General features: G+C 39.1%; 1 protein-coding gene across 1 annotated transcript in view; it reads right to left on the reverse strand.

The window, feature by feature from the left end:
• The window catches only part of AlkB (alpha-ketoglutarate-dependent dioxygenase AlkB), a 309,007-nt gene extending 305,611 nt beyond the window's left edge, over positions 1-3,396 (reverse strand). Inside the window, exon 1 of the mRNA XM_045754930.2 lies at positions 3,273-3,396. The gene's annotated coding sequence lies outside the window, so the exon portion shown is untranslated. The remainder of the gene's footprint in view (positions 1-3,272) is intronic.
• Positions 3,397-12,226: the final 8,830 nt, after the last annotated feature.

Here is a 12,226-nt window from a genome sequence, read left to right on the forward strand (position 1 = left end):
CCAATGTTGATGGGTAGGGTGGGAGAAACTGAATTATTCACAGAAACATACTGGAGCCTGTCAGTAAGGTAAGATTTGAGGTATTGCAGGGAGTGTCCTCTGACTCCATAATGACGTAATTTAAGAAGAATGTTTTGGTGGTTGACAGTGTCAAAAGCCTTATGCAGGTCCACAAATAACCCAACAGGGAACTCATTTTTTCCAAGAGCTGCATGAATCAATTTAATCATACTAATAAGTGCATCGTTAGTGCTTTTTTGGGGTCTAAAGCCATATTGACAAGAGCTAAGTATATTGTGTTTGGCTAGATAAGAGTAAAGCTGCTTGTAGATTAGTTTTTCAAATATTTTTGACAAGTTAGGCAGGATTGATATAGGTCTGTAGTTGTTAACATCTGTGAGATCACCACATTTGTGGACAGGGGTTACTCTCACTTTTTTAGAATATCTGGAAAGGTTTGGAGTTCAAGTGACTTGTTGAAGAGCAATGCAATAGCAGGGGCTAAAGATCTGGAGGCTTTTTTGTAAATTAAAGTTGGTATCTCCTCAAGGGCACTAGACTTGGTTTTAAGGGAAAGGATTATCTCATTGACGTCAGTGGAATTAGTAGGCTTTAGGTACAGAGACTGTGGATAGTTACCTGTAAGATAGTCCTTAACATCAGTACTGGAAGATAGAATATCATTTGCAAGGGATGACCCAATGGAAGAGAAGAACCTATTGAACTCAATAGCAGAATCAGAGGCTGAAAGCTGACTTATCGTTATTGGACAGGAGTGTTGGTTTGCTATTTAAAATCTTCTTTGATCCCAATATTTGTGAAATTGTGCTCCAAGTTTGTTTAATGTTGCTCTTTATTTGGGTAAATTTATCTTCGTAGTATTTAGTTTTGGATCGTCTAATTATTTTAGATAGCAATAACGAGTAATTCTTTGAGAATTCTTTGGAGACGGTTCCTAACCTATACTTCTTCTCAAGGTCATGTTTTTTATTAATGGATTTAAGTATTCCCTTTGTAAGCCAAGGATTGTTAAGCCTTTGGTTGTGACTTGTTTTGTAATCATAGGACAGTGGGTGTTATAAAGGCTAAGAGTTTTCTGAAGAAAAGATTGCACTGCTAGGTTGATGTCCCCTATGTTACCTAACTCGGACTCCCAGTTGACATTATCAGCAGCAGTTATAAAATTGTCTATAGCAGTTTCATTGTGCAGCCTAAAGCTTAACTCCCTTGACTCTAGAGGTGGTTTGTTAATGTTATTTAAGAGAAATGTGGGGTAATCGTCTGTAGTGCTATCAGTGATTATACCTGAAGTAAGCGGAGAGGTTATGTTGATCCAGATGTGATCTCGAGTCGTGGCAGTACTATCAGTGATTCTAGTAGGTCTAGTGATTAAGGGTATGAGGAAGCAGGAATTCATACAGTTGAGGAAGCTAACAGCAGTAGGGTGTTCAGGCTCGCAGAGGTCAATATTAAAGTCCCCTGCGATAATTAGATGGTTTTTGTTCAGTCTGTTATCTAGTACTGTACTAGATTTCTAAGGTTTGAAGTGAATTCGGACACATCAGTGTTAGGAATTCTATAGACTGCACCCACAGATAGGACAGACTTCGGCACCCTTGACTCTGAAACTGGCGAAGATATACTCCCCACAGCAGTCTCTAGTTCTAATTACTTTTAAGCATGTTAGTTCCTGGTGGTAGTAAAGAGCAGTACCACCACCTCTCTGAATTTGACGACAGTTGTGAATTGCCGAGTAGTTAGGCTTGTCAAAGAGTTGAGTAGTATCCTCTTTCAACCACGTTTCAGTAAGTATAATAAAAGAAAATTTGTTGTCAATAGTTTAAATCAAGGCACTAACATCATCGAAGTGTTTACCTAGGGATCTAACGTTCAAGTTGATTACAGAGATATTGTGATTATGTGTTAATACATTGTTTATGTCATGTGCTGTAAAGTATCTGCAATTTTGATAATTAAAGTGATGATTGTCATAGATAGTGGATAAGAGCTTTAGTTCTGGGTCTATACTTGTCTGCATAAAAAGGCTGGTTGCAGGAAAACAAGGCAAGAATGGCAAATTACAAAATAGAATTTAAATATAAAAGGGGGAAAAATATATAAACAAGACTATACAAAACAAACACAAAATGAACAAAAAAAAAAAATGAGGTAGCTTACAAGGGGCTTACAGGTACTCTCAGGTACACTGTAAGTAATAATTTGCATTATAGAGACACAGGCAAAGCCAGGGGTACAATGGAGTAAGGGAGTATGGTGATGCTAGGCAACCTAGGTAATAAATGAAATCAAAGAAAAAAGTTGAATAATAAACATAGGCAAATTTAAGCGAAAGATTATTAACTATAAGTAGTTTAGTTATGATCGTATAATGCCCCAATATCATTTGCAAGGGATGACCCAATGGAAGAGAAGAACCTATTGAACTCAAGAGCAGAATCAGAGGCTGAAAGCTGACCATCGTTATTGGACAGGAGTGTTGGTTTGTTATTTAAAATCTTCTTTGATCCCAATATTTGTGAAATTGTGCTCAAGTTTTTTTAATGTTGCTCTTTAATTGGGTAAATTTATCTTTGTAGTATTTAGTTTTGGCTCGTCTAATTATTTTAGATAGCAATAACTAGTAATAATAAGAGAAGAGCAGAGTTTGGAACATACACTGTAATATCTAATTTTAGAGTATACCAACCATTTTTGAGATTTTCTTTATGTTCTTTTTTTTTTTTTTTTTGGAGATATATACAAGAGTTGTTACATTCTTGTACAGCCACTAGTACGCGTAGCATTTCGGGCAGGTCCCTGGAATACGATCCCCGCCGCGAAGAATCGTTGTTACAACCAAGTACACATAAGTACACATTTTACTGTTGCGTTAAACAGAGACTACAGTTAAAGATTTGCGCCCAGTAAATCCACCCCGGCCAGGATACGAACCCATGACAAAGCGCTCGCGGAACGCCAGGCGAGTGTCTTACCACTACACCATGGAGACTGTGGTGTTGTATGTGGGTGCTGAAGTTGAGTCTCTTGTCCAAGAATAGGCCAAGGAACTTTCCATAATTTTTATTGCTGACGTTAACATTGCCTATCTGAGGCTGAAGTGCATATGTCGATTTGCTTCCAAATCGTTTGATGTTTAGGTGTCAGAAAATCTATTTCTGGCACCTGAAATGTCACCTTGTCTGATGGACTCTTTACACTGTTTGTTCTGTACTAAATAATTCATAACTCAAAAAAACTAAGTAAAGACTCACGCAATCCTTCGTGGAAGAACAGTAATGTACAAATGTTGTTGATTTAAGGGCGACGATTCTGTACAAATGTTATGTTTAGTTGGTGGGTTAATTTCCTCACCCGTAGGGATGGTAAACAAGTTTGCTTCACATCCCACACAGCACCGCCGATCTCTTACTATTAAGTGATATTTTAACTTTTACTAAAGCGTACATTATTTATTTACAGCAAATTATATTTTAATCACTTTCATTTTAATGAATATTACCTATTGCTTCCTTGCTTTAATTGTTAATAGCAGCCACTATTTTAATGAAACACTTTAGTGTGTAGTAACGAGAAACAAAACTTTCTTGTAAAATATTTATTTATTTGACAATATACACTTGTACAATTACATCTATCATTTATTTATTTATCTCATTTATTTATATACAAGAATGTACATTGGGGGTTAAGAAAGAACATAGAATTCAATTTCTTTATTTATTATGCACCCCATGCCCAGCCCGTGGGCGGTGGTGTAAATGTATTTATTTATTTATTTATTTATTTATTTATTTATTTATTTATTTATTTATTTATTTATTTATTTATTTATTTATATACAAGAAGGTACATCGGGATTGTGAGGCTACATAGTATAGTAATTACAATCTAGTAAAGCCACTAGTACGCGCAGCGTTTCGGGCAGGTCCTTAATCTAAGAAAATTTTAAGTAGGTAAATACTTGCAAAATTTATAAAAATAATAACAGTTACAAAGCAAATAAAAAAATAAAAGATGAGAGAAAATTGTAAGTATATTAAGCACATAGGTAGCTCAGATTGATTGCAATGACAGCTTGAATGGTAGTTTAACAAAAATTAGTAGGCAATACAGCATATAAAAGAAGACAGCAATGAACACAATGATGTTTAGTTTAGTTCATTTATTATGCACCTCATACCCATCTTGTGGGCGATAGTGGAAAGGGTTACAGAGGCACATAATGGGCTGAACCCCACAATTCATTTAGCTAAGCAAGTTACAATCTTGATGAGCTAGTTACAAAATTCAATATAAGTCGTCACATCAACAAAGGGTTCGAGATGGACCTCAAGTACAGGTTCTAAATTAAGCAACTGACATATGTGGAGAGCTAGTGTCAAAATTTATGTTTGTCCTGCACACCGCCCCCCATCCAGTGGGCAGCGGTGGATAGGTTACAATCACTCAGTTACTACCTACAGTTAGCAAACTGGGGATATTTGGCTAAAATTTCTTTTAGCAGATCATTTTGAATGAAATATTTACACATCGCTGGAACATTGGTTATAGAATTGTCTCTAAATTCACGTATCTTTTCGCACTCCATCACATAGTGACGGAGGGTGTGCGAATAATTTTGTTGACACAGTTTACATTTGCTCAGGTCTACATCAGCAGATAATGAGAATTCCCAGAGATACTTGTAACCGAGTCTAAGCCGAGCAGCAGTAACATCTAGAAGTCTGCTGATTTTATTGGATGATCCATAGATGTGTGGCTCCTCTTGCATGATAGTATTATGATAGATGGAATTACTGGTGTCAATTTCACTTTGCCTCAGATCTACAAGATCTTGTTGAAGTTCTCGGTGTACTGCTGCTCTCAGATGGATGTATGTATAAATATATAAATGTATGATGTATAAATGATTACAGAGGCACATAATCGGTTCAGGAACTGAACCGTCTAGTTCGTTTAGCCAAGCAAATAAAAATTTTTGACGCTAGTTACAAAATTATTGTTATATATACATATACACATTCTCATACATACATGTATATATATATATATATATATATATATATATATATATATATATATATATATATATATATATATATATATATATATATATATATATATATATATATATACGTATACATATATACATACACATACATATTTAATCACCCACACAAATACACACATCAATAATCTTTTGTGTCACAAGTGATCAACAAGAGGCTCACAACAGTCACTATACAAGGCACTTTACATCTATGGTGAGTCACACAGTTACTAGTCTTGCTCCACACCCACCCAACTGGGCGGCAGCTTTAGTCATACCTTGAGGTTACCTTGAGGTGCTTCCGGGGCTTAGCGTCCCCGCGGCCCGGTCGTCGACCAGGCCTCCTGGTTGCTGGACTGATCAACCAGGCTGTTGGACGCGGCTGCTCGCAGCCTGACGTATGAGTCACAGCCTGGTTGATCAGGTATCCTTTGGAGGTGCTTATCTAGTTCTCTCTTGAACACTGTGAGGGGTCGGCCAGTTATGCCCCTTATGTGTAGTGGAAGCGTGTTGAACAGTCTCGGACCTCTGATGTTGATAGAGTTCTCTCTCAGAGTACCTATTGCACCTCTGCTTTTCAACGGGGGTATTCTGCACATCCTGCCATGTCTTCTGGTCTCATGTGATGTTATTTCTGTGTGCAGGTTTGGGACCAGTCCCTCTAATATTTTCCACGTGTAAATTATTATGTATCTCTCCCGCCTGCGCTCAAGGGAGTACAGATTTAGGCTCTTTAGTCGGTCCCAATAGTTTAGGTGTTTTACTGAGTGGATTCTAGCAGTAAAGGATCTCTGCACGCTCTCCAGGTCAGCAATTTCTCCAGCTTTGAAAGGTGCTGTCATTGTGCAGCAGTACTCCACTCTAGAGAGCACAAGCGTTTTGAAAAGTGTCATCATCGGTATAGCATCTCTAGTGTGAAAAGTTCTTGTTATCCAACCTGTCATTTTTCTTGCAGTTGTGACGGCTACTTTATTGTGTTCTTTAAAGGTAAGGTCTTCCGACATGAGTACACCCAGATCCTTTACATTGCCTTTACGTTCTATGTTATGATTTGCCTGAGTTTTGTACGTGGTTTCTGTTTTTATATTTTCATTTTTTCCATAGCGCATGAGCTGGAACTTATCTTCGTTAAACACCATATTATTTTCTGTAGCCCATAGAAAGACCTGATCTACATCTGACTGGAGGTTTGCCGTGTCCTCTATGTTGCCTACTCTCATGAAAATCCTAGTGTCATCTGCAAAGGATGATACAGTGCTATAGGTGTGTTCTTGTCTATGTCCGATATGAGGATGAGAAAAAGTCATGTGCATGCATTACCTACAGTAACCAAAATTTGAGTACTTCGCTAAGATTTCGGGCAGCACATCATTATGAATGAAGTACTTACACATTTCTTGGACACTATTGATGGTGTTATCTCTAAATTCCGCAATTTTTCACATTCCATTATATAATGACGCAAAGTATGCGAATAGTTCTGCTGACAGAGTTTACATTTAGTCAAATCTACATCAGCAGATGTTACAAACTCCCAGAGATACTTGTAGCCGGGCCTAAGCCAAGCAGTGGTAACATCTAGAAGTCTGCTAACATTATTGGATGACCCATAGACGTGCAGTTCTTCCTGCATAATAGAATGATGATAGTTGGAGTAACTGGTGTGAATTTCACTTTGCCTCAAGTCTCCGAAATTTAGTTGATGTTCCTGGGATATTGCTGCCCTCAGGCTGCTCAACGGCAGTCCAAGTTGGTAATCAATTCCTTCTTTACGAGCAAAAGTCTTGGCCAACTCATCAGTTCTATCATGCATTCGGAGACCAATATGGGAAGGAATCCACAGGAGACAAACTCTGACCCCATCATTGATTATTTCATTATATCTGTGTCTAGCTTCAGAGATAAGCACGTCACAATTATGCCATAGGGAGCTGAGGGCAGTCAAGGATGACAAGGAGTCACTTACAACTAGCGTGTCATCTTTGGATTCATATACGCGTTCGAGTGCAAGGATTATGGAAACCAATTCTGTTTGAAGTGTGGAGGCCCAGTTACTGAGACGCGCTCCACACTCATGGGAGCAGGAACCATCTCTCCCTGTCACAACAACTGCACTTCCAGCTGCACCATAGGACTGATGCAAGGATCCATCAGTGTAAATAATCTGGGAAAGGGAGCGCTCTATATGCTCCAGCAGGAAAGTTAAATTATACTGATCTTCCGGCCTGCGCTCAAGCAGAGCCCACCATCATTCTTGGTGACTACAATGCTAGACACAAGGACATTGGTGGCTCTCGCTTCAGTAACGGTAACGGGAATCAACTGCTGTCGCTACTAAATAGTCACCAAGATGTGCAGATTGTGGGTGACCTTGAACCCACGCATATTTGTGGAGGCATTCTAGACCTCTGTGTTGGTTTCAACGTCTCTCACGTCTGGTGCACATCATCTATTGTAACAGATTTGTTGTCAGATCATCACCCTAGATTGACTACTCTATGTATAGGAAATACCATCCTGCCCGGTGGGACTTTCAAACGCAAACGGCTCAGTGTTCCTCCTGCTCGACGTGAAGACTTTGTTGCTCATGTGTCAGAGTGGTACAGCACTTATGATCCCTCCACAGTCCAGACATTTAACGACGGTCTAGTACAGAGCATTCAGATGTTTGCTGACCCTTTAGGTCGGCCCCCTGCACCATCCAATAGTCGGAACGATATGAAAGGTAATAAACGCCATGCCTATTACAATGACCCCAAACTGCGTACTTTGAAACGCACTGCCAGACGAGTTGGGCTTGCATATAGGGAAACACGTACGCCAGCAATGCTCAAGCTCTTTCAGAAAGCCCTAGCCAAGGCGAGGGAGCGCATGACAGAGCTCAGGCAAGATAACTGGGAAACTTTTGTTAACAGTCTCAACTCTCACACCCCCCTCAGCCAGGCATGGAAGGATATTAAAAGAATTAAAGGCGATAAGATCGGCCAAGTAGCACACCCTCACCCTCTACACAGAGCAAACGAGTTAGTCGATTCTAATCAGTCTGTGGCAGCCCCCCATTGCTCAGCTCTCCTCAGTCCTTTGTCACTGTCACTTAAAACAAAATTTCAACGCAGTTCTACTCGTAGCTCACAGCGCCACGCCGCTCTTTTTAAGCGTCAACCATTCAAGTTCAAGTTCAAGTATGTTTATTGAGATAAGCAATAAATACATCTCAAAGGGATAGAGTAGCTTAGGCTATTTCTACCCCCCTCTACTTCAAGTCCCTCAAGGGGCGCACAAATTCAGTGAGTACAAATAGACATATAACAGTACAAAAATCCCATTTAACATTGCATACAGCAAGTACAGCATATAATTGTTACATTCTTGGGGCAAAATTCTTGTAGCTCCTAAGTATACTGTCTATTATACCATTATCACACATCCAAACAATTTGATGTGGTACACTATTTATTTCCTTATTTCTATATTTTTCAATAAGGTGACACTCTAATACATAATGTTCTAAGGTGTGGGCGTGCGGCATACTACATAATTTACACTCCTTATCTTTTTCACTGACATCAACACCGTATTGCCAGATATATTTATATCCTAATCGTAATCTCATGTAAATTGAATCCTTCCAAGTAGACTTTCCTTTACCATAAGTGAAGGACGAATTTGTATTTATTATTGAATAATTCTTAAGTGTGTTACTACTGTCCACCATTGTCATTCTCTTTATCATTTCTTCACCCTCCTGGAATCATCTTGAGTCTTGTTTTTATTTGTTTCAAGGTTAACTGACATACAACATCAACAAGAGTTTTTTCAGTGGCTCTCTTCGCTATGTCATCAACTACCTCATTCAACAGTATTCCCACATGTGAAGGGATCCACATAAATCTTACTTTATACCCAGTTTTTTCTAGTCTCTTAACATTCTCTCTACACTCTATCACAATATTCTGATATACTGGGCGTCTGCTATTTAAAGACTCTAACGCTCCTCTGCTGTCAATAAAGAAGTAAGCATTTTTACCACATTTGACTACTTCCTGTAATCCTGCTAATACTCCTTGGAGTTCAGCCTGCGTTGAAGAGACATTGTCAGTTAAGCGGCGTCCAATAACAGTATCTACAGTGCCGATGTCAGTGTACTCCCTGATCAAGACTCCACATCCTACCTTCCCATCCCTAGCTACTGACCCATCACAATATACATGTAGAGTGTTGTCTGTAGGCAGTTTTCTAATTATACAATCATATGTTGCCCTCAGCTCTCCTCTTTCATACATACTTTTTTTCTTATGCAAGGAAGTAATTACTACATCTACATTACAATCCTACCATGGTGGTGTGACTCTCTCGTTACAGCGGGTAATGAACTAAGTTTGGCAGCTTCCGCCCATTTATTTACGAGCCCATTTGCAATTCCTTGCTGGTCTGGATGTGCAACAAAATTGTGCTTTTTACCCCTTATTTTATTTACGTCTTGCCAGATTTCCTTCAAGTTTCTGTTACTCCCAACTTTCTCTGCAAATTCCTGCCAATACTTGCTTCTAATTTCCTTTCTCTTCTCCCCACACAGCCTAGCAACTGCCAGTAAAGCATTCTTCCCTTCCTCAGTCCTACCATTCCATTCCAATCCCAGTGAGCTCTCCTCATTGTTAATGTCCACCCCTTAAGCATCTTGTCATGTGTATAATTTTCTTTTCTAGGGGGATGCCTTTTTATACTAGATGGTTTCCGGTTCAATGTTGCATTAAATACATCTACCTCCTTAATTAAATCTTCATAAAATGCTTCTGCCGAAACCGGCTTATAAGTATCATACCAAGACTTAATATGGCCAACAAGACCTCTTAATTCTCCCTCATTAAACTTTAACCTTTTCCTCTGAAGGCAGGCATGCTTTTTATCTAGTTTAAGCTGTATTTGTAATGCAAAATGATCACTTAGCATTTCATCCACAATAAGACAATTCCCCCTCTATGCCCTCAGCATTTATTAAACAAGCATAATCTAATCTCCCTCCCCTCACAAATGAGTAGGAGAGGGCTCGCCCAGCAGTTGAACATCTTCATGTTCCTGCAAAAACTGGTACCATCTGCAACCATTCCTATTTGCTTTACCTCTTGATCCTAAAGCTGGATGTCTGGCATTAAAATCCCCTACCACAAGTGTATCTTCAGAAAAGAAGGAATCTGGCAAGTATCGTAAATCAAGGGAGCTATCAGAGATGTATAGATTAATGAAATTTAACTCTCGGTCCTTTAATTGTATCCGCAAGCTAATACTTTCAATACCTCTATATCTCTGAGGGATTCCAGTTATCTCGGCAGGTATGGTACTTTTGACATAACATGAGACCCCCCTAGTTCCTCCATCAGCATATAAGTGAAAGCCTCTATAGCCATTTAGCCTCAGTATGCTACCATCCCTATCCCCAGTTTCCTGGAGTGCTACTATGTCAATATCCTCTCTAAGATTATAATAGTGTACATCCACCGCTCTAGTTTTTAATCCATTAATGTTCCAAGATAATATTCTCAATTTACTTTCATCCATGATTAATAATAAAACTACCTTTGCCCTGTTCGTCACATTCCATGAGATACGAGAGTACCTTAGAAACTTTCTTCCAACACCGTAACATTTTTTCTTTCTCCTCACCTTCACAACTACTACTAACATCGAAGGTAATATTTTTCATATCTATTTTCTTTGTTATTTCTGTAACCCGTTTTACTTTAACCGTTCTTTCAACGTTTGTCACAACAGGAGGGTGAACACCGCGAACGCTACTAGAAAGTGTATTCTCCTGATTATCCTCTATCATCGTTACCTCATGCACATCATTACTTTCTTCTACGCACGTTTCACTTTCCATTTCACGTCTCGTTTTACTTTCAATTACACGTCCTGTTTCACCACCATCTTCACCCCGTCCACCTTCCATAACCAATTTTTCCAATGCCTTGTAACACGGGTTAGGTTCCTCTCTCTTTACTTCCTTCTTTCTACTCCCTCTACCCGTATTCTTACTTATTATTCTCTACCAAGGGACTCCAAAACTTTTAACAAAGCCAACTCCACGCCACGTGGTCCTAAGACGATTGACCGACTTAGGATTCTACACCCAGTATGACGTGACCTAAGCTCTGAACAAAACCCTAGAGTCACCTCTGCTGCCACCACCAGACCAGTAATACAAGAGCAATGATCGAGGTCTGGATCGATCACGCTAATTAATCAACCTAGGGACTTGATCCCCACTATAAACGATGACCTTGAGTGTGGAATAAATTACACGGTAATGATAATTCCGATTCGATGTTAGAATCGGCGCCCAATGCAACTCTGCCTCGTGTGGACCACATGACCAGGACAAGTATACACATAAAACACATGGAAACAATAAAATGCAAATTAATAACAAATTTAATTTATTAAAAGAAAACTAAAACAAAATCTAAATATGTTCACTCCCTATTACTTTAACACTCCCTACTTGACCTGAGTGGCAAATGAGAAGACTATTTCTATAATTAACAATAGCAACTATACCTTGGGCGACCAGCTAGATGTCTTGGCTGGTCTAGGGGAGAGGTAAGATGTTTGACCTCTCCTAGCTGCTTCCGTGACCACACTAATTTCTTCCTTGTCTGGTCTACCCCAGACAGAGTATTGTATCCTTCCGCCTAGTCCGTCAAAGTCCTACCCAGTTACTAGCAAGGTTTAAGTTATAACAATTAACCTCTGTTGTACTTAATTGATCCAGACTGGTTGAATTATTTTACTGAATTAAATTACAAACATCTAACGGCAGAGCTGTTCCCGATCACAAAAATGGTTATTAAAACTTTGAGAAATAGTAGACCTGTCAACCCCTGATGACCTATGACCGCCGGTCACTCCGCCTCAAAAGTTAGATCTGATTCGTGACGTCACTGATGGTGACTTAAACTCAATAATTAGAATACTCTTGATATTGTATCCAGTACTATTATACAATACAATTTTAATGCAAAATGAATAAAGGCTAATTTTCTCTAAATTGCTGAATACTATAGGATGGTTCATTATACGCAGCTATGAACAAAGCGTTGGTTATTTCCACCGCGAATTCCCCTGGGGGTCAGGTCACCATGCGGCTCAGCTTCCCAT

This window comes from Procambarus clarkii, chromosome 9, assembly GCF_040958095.1.
Source record: "Procambarus clarkii isolate CNS0578487 chromosome 9, FALCON_Pclarkii_2.0, whole genome shotgun sequence".
NCBI classification, from domain to species: domain Eukaryota; kingdom Metazoa; phylum Arthropoda; class Malacostraca; order Decapoda; family Cambaridae; genus Procambarus; species Procambarus clarkii.